This window comes from Neoarius graeffei, chromosome 20, assembly GCF_027579695.1.
Source record: "Neoarius graeffei isolate fNeoGra1 chromosome 20, fNeoGra1.pri, whole genome shotgun sequence".
NCBI lineage: Eukaryota > Metazoa > Chordata > Actinopteri > Siluriformes > Ariidae > Neoarius > Neoarius graeffei.
Genome location: NC_083588.1, coordinates 46,142,922 through 46,157,026, shown reverse-complemented (window position 1 = coordinate 46,157,026; position 14,105 = coordinate 46,142,922). Strand labels below are relative to the sequence as shown.

General features: G+C 40.6%; 1 protein-coding gene across 1 annotated transcript in view; it reads right to left on the bottom strand.

Annotated features, from left to right (window-relative positions):
• Positions 1-9,573, bottom strand: part of sgf29 (SAGA complex associated factor 29) — a 49,125-nt gene extending 39,552 nt beyond the window's left edge. The window contains exon 1 of the mRNA XM_060901807.1: positions 9,555-9,573. The gene's annotated coding sequence lies outside the window, so the exon portion shown is untranslated. The remainder of the gene's footprint in view (positions 1-9,554) is intronic.
• Between the last annotated feature and the right edge of the window lie 4,532 nt (positions 9,574-14,105).

Below are 14,105 nucleotides of genomic sequence, written 5' to 3'. Positions count from 1 at the left end.
CCAAACTGTTATGCATGATGGTGTATGATCTATACACTGTGTATGACTTCTTGGGCTATGTGAAGTTTTTGGTTTTGTTTATATCAGTGTATACCAGTGTAGGCAGCAATACTGACATCTCTGTTATAGAACAGTATCCTGTTACCTAGAATTATCACTCAATACTTTTTGCCTTCACTTACTGAATAATTACATATCCCTGGCAGTAACAACACCAAAACCCAACATGATAGATCTCTGCATGAAATGCAGAACTTGGCTGGAGTCAACTGGATTTATAGGCTTTCTGCTGTCCTCCCTTTCATTTGCATCCATGGACCATGGGTATGAAAAAGTTCCATATCGGTCATTGACAGTACATCACAGTGTACACGCCGGGCGTGTATATAGCCATAAACCGATTTCTAATGATATGGCTTCCCCATTCCAGAACACCCCCACTTTTGGAAAGCTTGATACGCCCCTGCTTCCCCTGACTGTGCAATCTTTTAATTACATTGATCCAAATAAAAATATTTTATACACTACAGTTCAAAAGTTTGGGGTCACTTTGAAATTTCCTTATTTTTGAAAGAAAAGCACTGTTCTTTTCAATGAAGATCACTTTAAACTAATCAGAAATCCACTCTATACATTGCTAATGTGGTAAATGACTATTCTAGCTGCAAATGTCTGGTTTTTGGTGCAATATCTCCACAGGTGTATAGAGGCCCATTTCCAGCAACTATCACTCCAGTGTTCTAATGGTACAATGTGTTTGCTCATTGCCTCAGAAGGCTAATGGATGATTAGAAAACCCTTGTACAATCATGTTAGCACCGCTGAAAACAGTTGAGCTCTTTAGAGAAGCTATAAAACTGACCTTCCTTTGAGCAGATTGAGTTTCTGGAGCATCACATTTGTGGGGTCGAGTATATGCTCAAAATGGCCAGAAAAATGTCTTGACTATATTTTCTATTCATTTTACAACTTATGGTGGTAAATAAAAGTGTGACTTTTCATGGAAAACACAAAATTGTCTGGGTGACCCCAGTGGCATGCAAAAGTTTGGGCACCCTTGCTGTTACTGTGAGTAGTTAAGTGAGCAGAAGATGAACTGATCACCAAAAGGCATAAAGGTAAAGAGAAGACATTTCTTTTCAGCGTTTTATGCAAGATTTGTGTATTTTTTTGTACAATTGGAGAGTAAAAAAAAGAAAAGGAACACCATGTGAAAGTTTGGGCACCCCAATACATTTGAGTTCTCAGGTAACTTTTACCAAGGTTCCAGACCTTAATTAGCTTATTGAACTGTGGCTTGTTCAAATTCTTCATTAGGAAAGGTCAGATGATGCAGATTTCAAAGCTGTATAAATTCTCTGACTCCTCAAACTTGTCCCTAAAATCAACAGCCATGGGCTCCTCTAAGCAACTCCATCACATTCTGAATAATAAAACAATTGATGCTCACAAAGCAGGAGAAGGCTACAAGAACATAGGTAGCTGTTTCCTCAGATTGTAATGTTATTAAGAAATGGCAGTTAACAGAAACAGTGGAGATCAAGGTGAGGTCTGGAAGATGAAGAAAACTTTCTGAAAGAACTGCTCGTTGGATTGCTAGAAAGGCAAATAAAAACCCCTGTTTGACTGCAAAAGACCTTCAGAAAGATTTAGCAGACCCTGGAGTGGTGGTGCACTGTTCTACTATGCAGTGACACCTGAACAAATATGACCTTTATGGGAGAGTCGTCAGAAGAAAACCGTTCCTGCGTCCTAGCCACAAAATTCAGTGTCTGAAGTTTGCAAATGAACATCTAAATAAGCCTGATGCATTTTGGATACAAGTCCTGTGGACTGATGAAATCAAAATAGAACTTTTTGGCCACAATGTGCAAAGGTATGTTTGGAGAAAAAAAGGGTGCCAAATTCCAGGAAAAGAACACCTCTCCAACTCTGAAGCATGGGTGTGGATCGATCATGCTTTGAGGTTGTGTTGCAGCCAGTGGCACAGGGCACATTTCATCGGTCGAGGGAAGCATGGATTCGAATAAATACCATCAAACTCTGGAAGCAAACATCACACCATCTGTAAAAAAGTTGAAGTTAAAAAGAGGACGGGTCCTACAATAAGACAATGATCCAAAACACACCTCAAAATCTACAATGGAGTACCTCAAGAGGCACAAACTGAAGGTTTTGCCCTGGCCCTCACAGTCCCCTGACCTAAACATCATTGAAAATCTGTGGATAGATCTCAAAAGAGCAGTGCATGCAAGACAGCCCAAGAAACTTGTAGAACTGGAAGCCTTTTGCAAGGAAGAATATGTGAAAATCCCCCAGGTAAGAACTGAAAGATTATTAGCTGGCTACAAAAAGTGTTTACAAGCTGTGATACTTGCCAAAGGGGGTGTTACTAAGTACTGACCATGTCAGGTGCCCAAACTTTTGCTTCAGGTCCTTTTCATTTTTTGGTATTTTACGCCCGTAAATGATGGAAATAAAAATTTAATCTTGCGAAAAATATTAAAGAAATGTGTCATCTTTACCCTTATGCCTTTTGGTGATCAGTTCATCTTCTGCTCACTTAATTATTCACAGTAACAGACATTTTCAGCAAGGGTGCCCAAACTTTTGCATGCCACTGTACATGTAAAAATGATTGTGTGTGTGACACATTGGGTAACATATTTTCCAGTATCCTCACTCATGAGGAAATCGATTAATTGTTTTGATAAATTTGGGTACTTTTTGAATGTGCCTATATAATAAAAAGAAAATTACACATTGGCTTGAAGATATGAAGTTTATCTTCTCGTTTTGAAAAACTCATTTTTCATATGAAATACATTGTAGATCTGAGTGACATATTTAAATAATATTGGCTTTTTTCATGGTATATCAGATATATTCCATTCAGCTAGCATGATACTGAACGAGTCAAAGACATTTTATTCAATGACACTTTCCCTATATTTTACTTATTTTGACTGAGAAATGCTTTATTGACAATTTTGATAACCCTTCACTTTTAATCCAGGTCTGTAGTGTGAAATGTTCTCGGCTGTGTTTTTGTTTAAAAATGTTTTCCAAATTGTAGCTGTGTTTAATTCATATCCAGAGAAATATATATTCCAATATAATATACTCAGCATAAACATTTTAAATAGATTCTATATTTTTGGTCCATCCATGACATATTACTAAAGTAGCCTATTTACTGTTGTTGATGTGGGTCACTTGCTGTTAGCCAATTCACTTTCTCGTACCAGGAGAGCTGAAAGGAACGAGTATAATTCCCTACTTTTTTCACCAAGTCAATTTGAGGCGTTGGTCTACCCTGCTCTTTAATTTTAATTTTTTCCTCGAAAGGAAGACTGGCAAATGGCTTCGCCAAAATTAAATCAGCAATGCTTGGCATCCGTGCGCAGCTTTCTTGCTAGCTGACTAGCCCCCTCAAGTTCAAGTTCAGTCACTCAAATAAATGAAATTTCTGGAACTAAGATAGCAAACTTGACAACACTATATTTACACTTTATTTACAATGAATATATATACAAACTAAAAGAGCTGGTAGAAACCGTATGTAATGAATGAAATTGAAATGTAAGCTGATCTCTTACAATACTCCACGCCACTTGCGAATCTGCATGGGACTGAACTGAGATTCACCGCTGCTTGTCTATATTTGAAACGAGCTGTCAATCAAAGAAAATATCCGGCCGCTTTCACCAATCACCAGTCTCCTCGCGGAAAGCTTTGCCATATCCCTCCCACTGTGAGGCTGGGAGTCCGTGGGCGGGCGTTTTCGCAGTATTTGTCCAATAATCGTCTTGCATTTTGAGATTGACAAGCGCAGAGCTCCCAAATGCCATTGAAGTCCACTGAGGCTGGGAGTCCGTGAGAGTCCATGGGTGGGCATTTTCGCAGTATTTGTCCAATAATCGTCTTGCATTTTGATATTGAAAAGCGCATAGCTCCCAAATGCCATTGAAGTCCACTGAGGCTGGGCTGCATCGCGCTGTCAAGAGGGGGAAAGCTCACGCACACATTAGGCGAACTGGGGAAAGTTATAACGGAATGATTTCGCACTGTAGTTGGTTGAGCACATATATTTCTATGATTCTGGATCTGAAATAGGATTGTTATAAGGTCGGCTATAACATAAGCCTAGCACAATTCATCCTACATGATGTTCGTCATTTTTAGAGGAGGCTGAGCCTCTCTCGTTGTCTTGGAGCAATCGCCCGTGATATATATAAAATGTTATTTACCAGCTGGGAGGTCTGTATTGTGAAATACCGTGACCGAGGTCTTGAAAGTACTGAGCGAGGCCCTCTGGGCCGAGGTCAGTATTTAAGGCCAAGGTCACGGTATTTCACTATACGGACCAACCTTAAGCTGGTAAATAATATATTTATTTTTTTCTTTACCAAATTTTAACAGAAAACGAGAGCGCCCGAAAGGGAAAACCGAGCCGAGGTGAGCCGCCATTTTGAATCCTCATTCACGGCTGTAATGCAAATTGCTTCCTCCTTGGTATACAAGTGCACTTCCATGGCAGGAAAAAAACTACATTTTGTCCTCTATTTATACAAAATTGAGTCATTCAGGATTCAGCCATGTTTTTCCTCAGCGTTAGCAACAGTTACAGGTTTTTAGCTTTCTCCTGAAATGTTTTCTTTTATTTCTTCTTCCTCAGAGTAGTAAAACTCGCTTTTGCTGTGAAGACAGTCGTTATCACTATCCATGATGTAAAATTAATGCTATTCTCCTGAGAAACGTGAAAATAAATGTTGACAAAAATTGCTACTATGTTTGTTGTTGTTGTGAATGAGCGAGTCGCCAGAGGTCCGTAACTGGGGTCCGTACCGTAGGATACGGACCCGCTCGCCAGCCAATCAGGGCGCAGGATTTGATGGAAACCAGACCGTGAAAAAAATAAATTATGGTAATTGCATCAGAAACATTCTAAATCATTACAGTTATAGTAATACAGCAACTTATTTTAAGGTGGCAGTTCTTAGGTTTAGATCCCTTTGTGATCAACAGGAGGTCATGATGATTGATTCTCTTCATTGGATTGCATAAGCTGGAGCAAACCACTGGTCATATTTTCATGCACATTTTTGTTACAACACTACTTGATCATAAATAATTAAGGGATCCCCGTAGATTTTCAATCTATCATATACCTAAGTAATCTATAACAAAACAGTTTAACTTGCATGTTGAATTTTAAGGTGAAATTTCAAATGTGTATACATTAATACTATTTAGGTCAGAAATCATTGAAACACTGGTAAAATCTATCCTATAATCATGTATCTAAAACCTCTCAGAGACCCTGAAAATGCACCTGAGAGCATCTTTTTTCAAAAAATTTTCTGGGGGTGCATGCCCCCGGATCCCCCTAGTTTCACTTCACACCTTTGGCGCTCGCTTTCACGCCATTGGCACTCAATTGTCTGTATATTATCATGCCAGAATTTAGGGTATGATAATTTCAGCATGCACTGGGGTGGTTTGCAGTCGAGTGTGAAGCGGCTGGGATGAGAATTAGCACCTCCAAGTCCGAGGCCATGATTCTCGACTGGAAAAGGGTGGCTTGCCCTCTCCAGGTTGGTGGAGAAGTCCTGCCTCAAGTGGAGGAGTTTAAGTATCTCTGGATCTTGTTCACGAGTGAGGGAAGGATAGAGCGTGAGATCGACAGGCGGATCGGTGCGGCCTCCACAGTGATGCGGTCGCTTTACCGGTCCATCGTGGTGAAGAAGGAGCTGAGCCAAAAGGCGAAGCTCTTGATTTACTGGTCGATCTACGTTCCGACTCTCACCTATAGTCATGACCGAAAGAACAAGATCGCGGATACAAGCGGCCGAAATGAGTTTCCTTCGCAGGGTGGCTGGGCGCTCCCTTAGAGATAGGGTGAGAAGCACAGTCACTCGGGAGGAGCTCGGAGTAGAGCCGCTGCTCCTCCACATCGAGAGGAATCAGCTGAGGTGGCTCGGGCATCTCTTTCGGATGCCTCCTGGACGCCTCCCTGGGGAGGTGTTCCAGGCATGTGCCCCCGGGAGGAGGCCCCGGGGAAGACCCAGGACACGCTGGAGGGACTATGTCTCTCAGCTGGCCTGGGAACACCTCGGTGTTCTTCCCAAGGAGCTGGCCGAGGTGTCTGGGGAGAGGGAAGTTTGGGCTTCCATGCTCAGACTGCTGCCTCCGTGACCCGGCTAAGCGGAAGAAGATGAGACAAGACGAATTTAGGGCTTTAATTTTTTTCTGGGGAAAACACTATATATATATATATATATATATATCATCTCATCTCATTATCTCTAGCCGCTTTATCCTGTTCGACAGGGTTGCAGGCAAGCTGGAGCCTATCCCAGCTGACTACGGGCGAAAGGCGGGGTACACCCTGGACAAGTTGCCAGGGTCATCACAGGGCTGACACAGACACAGACAACCATTCACACTCACATTCACACCTATGGTCAATTTAGAGTTGCCAGTTAACCTAACCTGCATGTCTTTGGACTGTGGGGGAAACCGGAGCACCCAGAGGAAACCCACGCAGACACAGGGAGAACATGCAAACTCCGCACAGAAAGGCCCTCGCCGGCCATGGGGCTCAAACCTGGACCTTCTTGCTGTGAGGCGACAGCGCTAACCACTACACCACTGTGCCCCACACACACACACACACACACACACACACACACACACACACAGAGCATGTTCTTCCTCTGCCTCATCATCATCACTTCATTATAAAGACAATGGATTTGTTGGTGGACCCGTGATCTAAGGTACTGTATAAGACAAGGGTCAAAGTCGTCTTGACTTTCTGAGGTGGCTCAGATTGTTTAACTGCATTACTTCATTGAACTAGGTGGCTGTTAGTGTTTTCTCTCTGCAACAGTATCCTAGGGAAGTCAATTAAAGTTAGTGTAGGCAATTTATTTTAGAAGCATTGTTTGTTATATTTCTTGAAATTCTCTTTACATCCTGGCATCAGTGAATAAATCGAATGCTCTGACAATGAAAAGAAAAAAAATGTCATCTGTGGCAGTAAAAAAGCCATTTTATTCAGTCCGATGGTGTACTTGCCTGTCTACCTGTGCACATTCTGCCTGAGCACTCATTGTGCATGACTGGAGTCTTCCAGAAAGCTCAGCAGATATACCACAGACATTTTGCTAAAGCTAGTGATCTAGTCGGCAGCTGTGAGTACTAACAATAGCCATGTTTGTTGTTTACATTCGTTATGATAATATTAGGTGTTTTCTTACATGTGAATGAGACATGAGGTAGTTGGATATGACAATGACATGCTACACTCTCCCCCCCCCCCCCCCACCAGCTAGCTGTGTGTAATGGAGCAAGTGAATGGATGTTTAATTTGCCTTTCTGTTGGAACGAGTTAATACACTATGGGTCTTCAATGACCAGGTACGGTAAAGTACCTATCATACTATAAATAGTAGCTATCATACTATACATAGAATGATATATTTATTTATAGGCACAAAGCTCTTGTGTGGACAATTGAAATAATCAGTCATTTCAACTGACTAACTCAATAAACTATGGTCCAAATTGTTGCAACTAAGGGCAACAGGATCAACAAGTTTAGGAAAACTGGGTTCATATAATATGAATATGGATACTGATTCTTCATAAACTACTGAGCATTATGCAGGACATGTCTTGGACAGTTTTATTGTCCAATATGCCTTGGAAAATATATTGTTGAAAATAAAACACATCTTAACTTTCACAGAAAGAAACAGCTCAGAAGTTGAAAAGAAGATTCCATGGAAGTGGTTACTAAAGATAAATTAATGAATGTGTACATCTACAAAAAAGAAATAAAAATAAAACATATATGTTTGTTCACATTGGCTTTTTAATGAACAACACTTCACTAATAGGAGCAGTTTTAGCAAAAGACAAAAACCAGCTAAGTGTACAACTGAATGCCATCCATCCATCAATCGATCTATCCATCCATCCATCCATCCATCTATTGAGACATCCATCCATCGACCTATCCATCCATTGACCTATCCATCCATTCATCAGTCAATCCATCCATCCATCGACCTATCAATCCATCCATCAACCTATCCATCTATTGACCCATCCATCCATCCATCCATCCATCTATTGACCTATCCATCCATCAATCTCTGTCTATCCATCTATCTATTGACCTGTCCATCCATCTATCTATCATCCATCTATTGATCGATCTATCCATCCATCCATCCATCCATCCATCCATCCATCCATCCATCTATTGAGACATCCATCCATCGACCTATCCATCCATCGACCTATCCATCCATTCATCAGTCAATCCATCCATCCATCGACCTATCAATCCATCCATCAACCTATCCATCTATTGACCCATCCATCCATCCATCCATCCATCCATCTATTGACCTATCCATCCATCAATCTCTGTCTATCCATCTATCTATTGACCTGTCCATCCATCTATCTGTCATCCATCTATTGATCCATCCATCCATCCATCCATCCATCCATCCATCCATCCATCTATCGACCTATCCATCCATCTATCAGTCTATCCAGCCATCCATCAACCTATCTATCCATCGACCTATCCATCAATCTATTGACCTATCCATCCATCCATTGATCGATTCATCCATCCATCTATCTATTGACCTATTCATCCATCCATCCATCTATCGACCTATCCATCCATCTATCCAGCCATCCATCAACCTATCTATCCATCCACCCATTGATCTATCATCCATCAACCTATCCATCTATCCATTCATCGACCTATCCATCCATCCATCCATCCATCCATTGGCCTATCCATCTATCCATCCATTGGCCTATCCAGCCATCCATTGACCTATCCATCCATCCATCCATCCATCCATCCATCCATCCATCGACCTATCCATCCATCTACCTATCCATCTTTTAGTACATGGTCTAGCCTTACAAACCGCTCCAGAACTCGAGACATTATTAATGAACAATGAATACACTCAAGAGATTGCAAACTCTAGACAGAATTTTTTGTGCTTTCACTAGAGCCAAGTGCACGTCTAGCATGCCTGAGAAAATCTTCAAAGAGAAACGAAGATCAAGTATTGAATTCCCAGAGGCAATATATTAGATATAGATGTCTAATCTGCATAAATAAATCTGACATGCTCAAAGTGCAGTATGATAGCATGAAAATGCAAAGTTAATTTTAAACAGGGTTGTCTCAAACCAGGGTGGTTCTGACCTCAGTCTAACTCAGAAAGAGTGAGAGAGGGATGTTTTTATGGTGAAAAGCTGCGAGTTGAGGACTGCTTAGCTGAGCTAATAATACAAATATTTACTGTAGCAAGTCCTTCCCTCTCACATGATATCAGTTCCACTTCGAGCCAAGCAAGAACTAGATCAAAACCAGACCATGAGAAAAGCATGTGGAAAAGAAAGAGAAAACACAAGCACTAAGAACAATGAATCAGAGAAATAATAATAACATAACAATAATAATAATTTTTTTTTTTTTTGGAGAGGACTGGATTTAACTGTACCTCGAAGATTATGTCCAGATGTTTTTCAGAACGTATATATATATATATATATATATATATATATATATATATATATATATATATATATATATATAAAAGAAGGAATTATATTAAAAAATGAGAGTCAGCACTAACTGGTGGTGTTCTTGTGAGCTGGACAACAGAGAAAGACATGGTAGGAGGAGTTGTACTCGGACGCTAAGATATGCTTGAGAAATGAAGCAGGAAATATGCAGTGTGTGCTGTGTACACACTCCCTGTACTCATAAACACATGGTACAGCTTGTGCTGTGGAACATTCCAGACTTCAGAACGAAAACTCACTCACTTGGAATTTCTCACCGTCGCTGCGGTCAGAACCAAAACACAGGATATTTAAAGAAAGCCACATCATTCCTCTAAAAAAAACCCCCAACAACCCTACAACAAAGAACTGTGTGATTGAACACTACTCACTGAATGTGAATCAGAAAACCATCAAAATGTATTTTGAAACACCACAAAAAGTATGTGTCATATAAGTGTGTCACGTTTCCAGTGTGCCACGTTTTCCATGCTCTGCACGTACTTGGTGTAAACACACAGAACTGGCTGTAGGTCAGAGTGACTAGTAGTGCTGGAGAGATAAGTTTGAAAACAAAGTATTTTTTCAAGGTGACACAATGAAAATAGAGCATGTTTAGTTTATTTTAAAAAGGAAAAGAATAACTTAAGCCACAAAATTTATTTGACAATTATATTTAACATATACATTTAACACATGATTCCACAATACATTTACTGGCCGGTTTGTCACATGTTTATATAGACAGGTGACAGATTAAAGGAAAATAAACCTCAGAACAGCTTCTTTAATTTTCTCATCTATACTGTTGTAATGAACACCAATCTTTCAAAAGATACAGTGTCTTGCAAAAGTATTGCCTCCCTTGGTGTTTGTCCTGTTTTGTTGCATGACGAGCTGGAATTAAAATAGATTTTTGGGGGGTTAGCACCATTTGATTTATACAACATGCCTACCACTTTAAAGGTGAAAATTGTTGTTTTATTGTGACACAAACAATAATTAAGATGAAAAAGCAGAAATCTGGAGTGTGCATAGGTATTCACCCCCCCCCCAAAAGTCAATACTTTGTAGAGCCACCTTTTGCTGCAAGTCTCTTGGGGTATGTCTCTATTAGCTTAGCACATCTAGCCACTGGGATTTTTGCCCATTCCTCAAGGCAAAACTGCTTCAACTCCTTCAAGTTAGATGGGTTGCGTTGGTGTACAGCAATGTTCAAGTTATGCCACAGATTCTCAATTGGATTTAAGGCCTGGGCTTTGATTAGGCCATTCCAAAACATTTAAATGTTTCCCTTTAAACCATTCCAGTGTAGCTTTAGCAGTATGTTTAGGGTCATTGTCCTGCTGGAAAGTGAACCTTCGTCCCAGTCTCAAACCTCTGGACGACTCAAATAGGTTTTCCTCCAGAATTGCCCTGTATTTAGTGCCATCCATCTTTCCTTCAATCCTGACCAGCTTTCCTGTCCCTGCAGATGAAAAACATCCCCACAGCATGATGCTGCCACCACCATGCTTCACTGTAGGAATGGTGTTCTCAGGGTGTTGGGTTTGTGCCACACATGGCATTTCCCATGATGGCAAAAAAGATCAATTTTAGTCTCATCTGACCAGAGAATCTTCTTCCATGTGTTTGGGGAGTCTGCCACATGCTGTTGGGTAAACTCCAAACATGTTTTCTTAAGCAATGACTTTTTTCTGGCCATGCTTCCATAAAGCCCCGCTCTGTAGAGTGTACGTCTTAAAGTGGTCCTGTGGACAGATACTCCCATCTCCACTGTGGATCTTTGCAGCTCCTTCAGTGTTGTCTTTGTTGCATCTCTGATTAATGCCCTCCTTGCCCGGTCTATGTGCTTTGGTGGGTGGCCTTCTCTGGTTAGGTTTGTAGTGGTGCCATATTCTTTCCATTTTGCTATAATGGATTTATTGGTGCTCCCTGGGATATTCAAAGTTTGGGATATTTTTTATAACCCAACCCTGATCCATACTTCTCCACAACTTTGTCTCTGACCTGTTTGGAGGCTCCTTGGTTTTCATGTTGCTTGCTTAGTATTGTTGCAGAGTCAGGGTCCTTCCAGAACAGGTTGATTTATACAGACATCATGTGACAGATCATGTGACACTTTGATTGCACACAGGTGGATCTTAATCAACTAATTATGTGACTTATGAAATGAATTGGTTGGACCAGCTCTTATTTAGGGGTTTCATACAAAAGGGGGTGAATACCTATGCACACTCTGGATTTCTGTTTTTTCATCTTAATTATTGTTTGTGTCACAATAAAACAACAACTTGCACCTTTAAAGTTGTCAGCATGTTTTGTAAATCAAATGGTGCTAACCTTGGACCTTGGTATGGAATATATTTATAAAGAAAGGGAGATTTACTGCTGTGTTCGGCAATCTGAACTGAAATCTTGGCTGTATGCATGACGGTTCAATAGACTAATCGATATTTTCCCAAGTTTTGTGCCAGCATGAGGCTCATTTCTAAGAATATCAATCTAACAAGATAATATGGTAGAATAGCTTTGTAATGATGTGCAGTGGTGCTTGAGGGAACAAGTGAACCCAAACTACAATATCCATTCATATTTTTAATAAACATTTTATCTTGGTCCTGGTGCTTATGGAACTGAAGCCAGTCCCAGGAACACTGGGTGTGAAGCAGGAACACACCCACACAGACACAAGGAGAACATGAAAAGCTCCACACAGAAACTAACCCAAGCTCTGGATCAAACCCAACCATGTCAGCAAAATGCTTGATTACAGCAAAACCGAGTCTCCTGTTTTTATTTTTATTTGTCACCCATTTGCAAATGCACCTTTGTTATGACGTTATTTACTGTACTATGTTGCTGTGCACAATTAGTCAGTTCCCCTGTACCCTGTGCATCAATGGAAAAGGACTATGGAAAAGGACTATATAGCATTTTGCCACTGAACATGTTGTAGCACGTTGTACCCTCTGCTGTAATTCTGTACGCACTCACCACTTTAAACCCCTTATTCAACTACTATCATCCAACACCCAAATATAATCTGGACTCTGGAACTGTGCAGTTATCTTATACCATGCCACTCTCCAGTCTAACGAGGAACTGTGCAATTTGTCTTTAACTATGCAATCATTACCTCCACCAATTTTCTTGGAGGTTTTGTTTTCGCCTGTTTGTTTGACTGTTCCCAATGTAATTCAAAAAGTAGTGAATGCATTTTGGTGAAATTCTGAGGAAAGGTGGGCCATGGGACAAGGAACAATTCATTAGATTTTGATGCCAATCCGGATATGTATGCATCCATCCATTATCTGTAGCCGCTTATCCTGTTCTACAGGGTTGCAGGCAAGCTGGAGCCTATCCCAGCTGAGTATGGGTTAGAGGCGGGATACACCCTGGACAAATCGCCAGGTCATCACAGGGCTGACACAGAGACAAACAACCATTCACACTCACATTCACACCTACGGTCAATTTAGAGCCACCAATTAGCCTAACCTGCATGTCTTTGGACTGTGGGGGAAACCGGAGCACCCGGAGGAAACCCACGCAGACATGGGGAGAACATGCACACAGAAAGGCCCTCGTTGGCCACTGGGCTCGAACCCAGGACCTTCTTGCTGTGAGGCAACAGTGCTAACCACTACACCACCGTGCAATATGTATGCAGATTCAGGATTTTTTTTGTCTTTTCCCAATGTAACTCAAAAAAGTAGAACGGATTTTGATGAAATTTGGTGTACAGCTTGAGTATTATTCTCGGTTCAAGTGATTTGATTTTGATGTTGATAATATGTAGCTTGGCAGAGGTATGCGCTCTACTGAGTGCCCTTCTAGTTATTATACAGAATGGATATTGTAGATTTGTGTCTATTGTGATGCTATTAGAGGAGAACCTGCAATAAGAAGTTCTTTGCATATTGTACACGACAACAAAAATCCTGAACCTGATAAAATAATACAAATGATTACAGATTTATGTCAGAAAATTCTTACATTCATCTAAAAAACGTATATATACACAAGCTGTGTAAAACAAAACAAAACAAAACCACCATCAGTCTGTCAGTCGAGTGATCATGTGAGAAGTGGTTGAACACATCCAGGTGTGGTCAAGAAAGACAAACATTAACAACTGTAATCAAACCTAAACTTGACATGGATACAGGCAGAGGAGGAATAGTCTGATTGCTCGAGATAGAATCGAAAAGAAGGGAACAGAAACACCCTTTTCATCCCTGAACGGAACAGAAACAACTTATTCATACTTTTCTTGAGTACACTCAGGAAAATGTTATTCATAAAGTCACTATAAAAACAATAAAGTCCATCGAACTAAACCAAACAAGGTCATCTGATTAGGTTATCTTTCTGGATGAAGCAAGGGCTCTTTAATGAAACATTAACTCCAACCTGATGCAACTTTGTGACTCAGGCAGTGAAGGAGGAGCTGCTTCTCTTTATATAAAGCCTGGTGTAGAAAC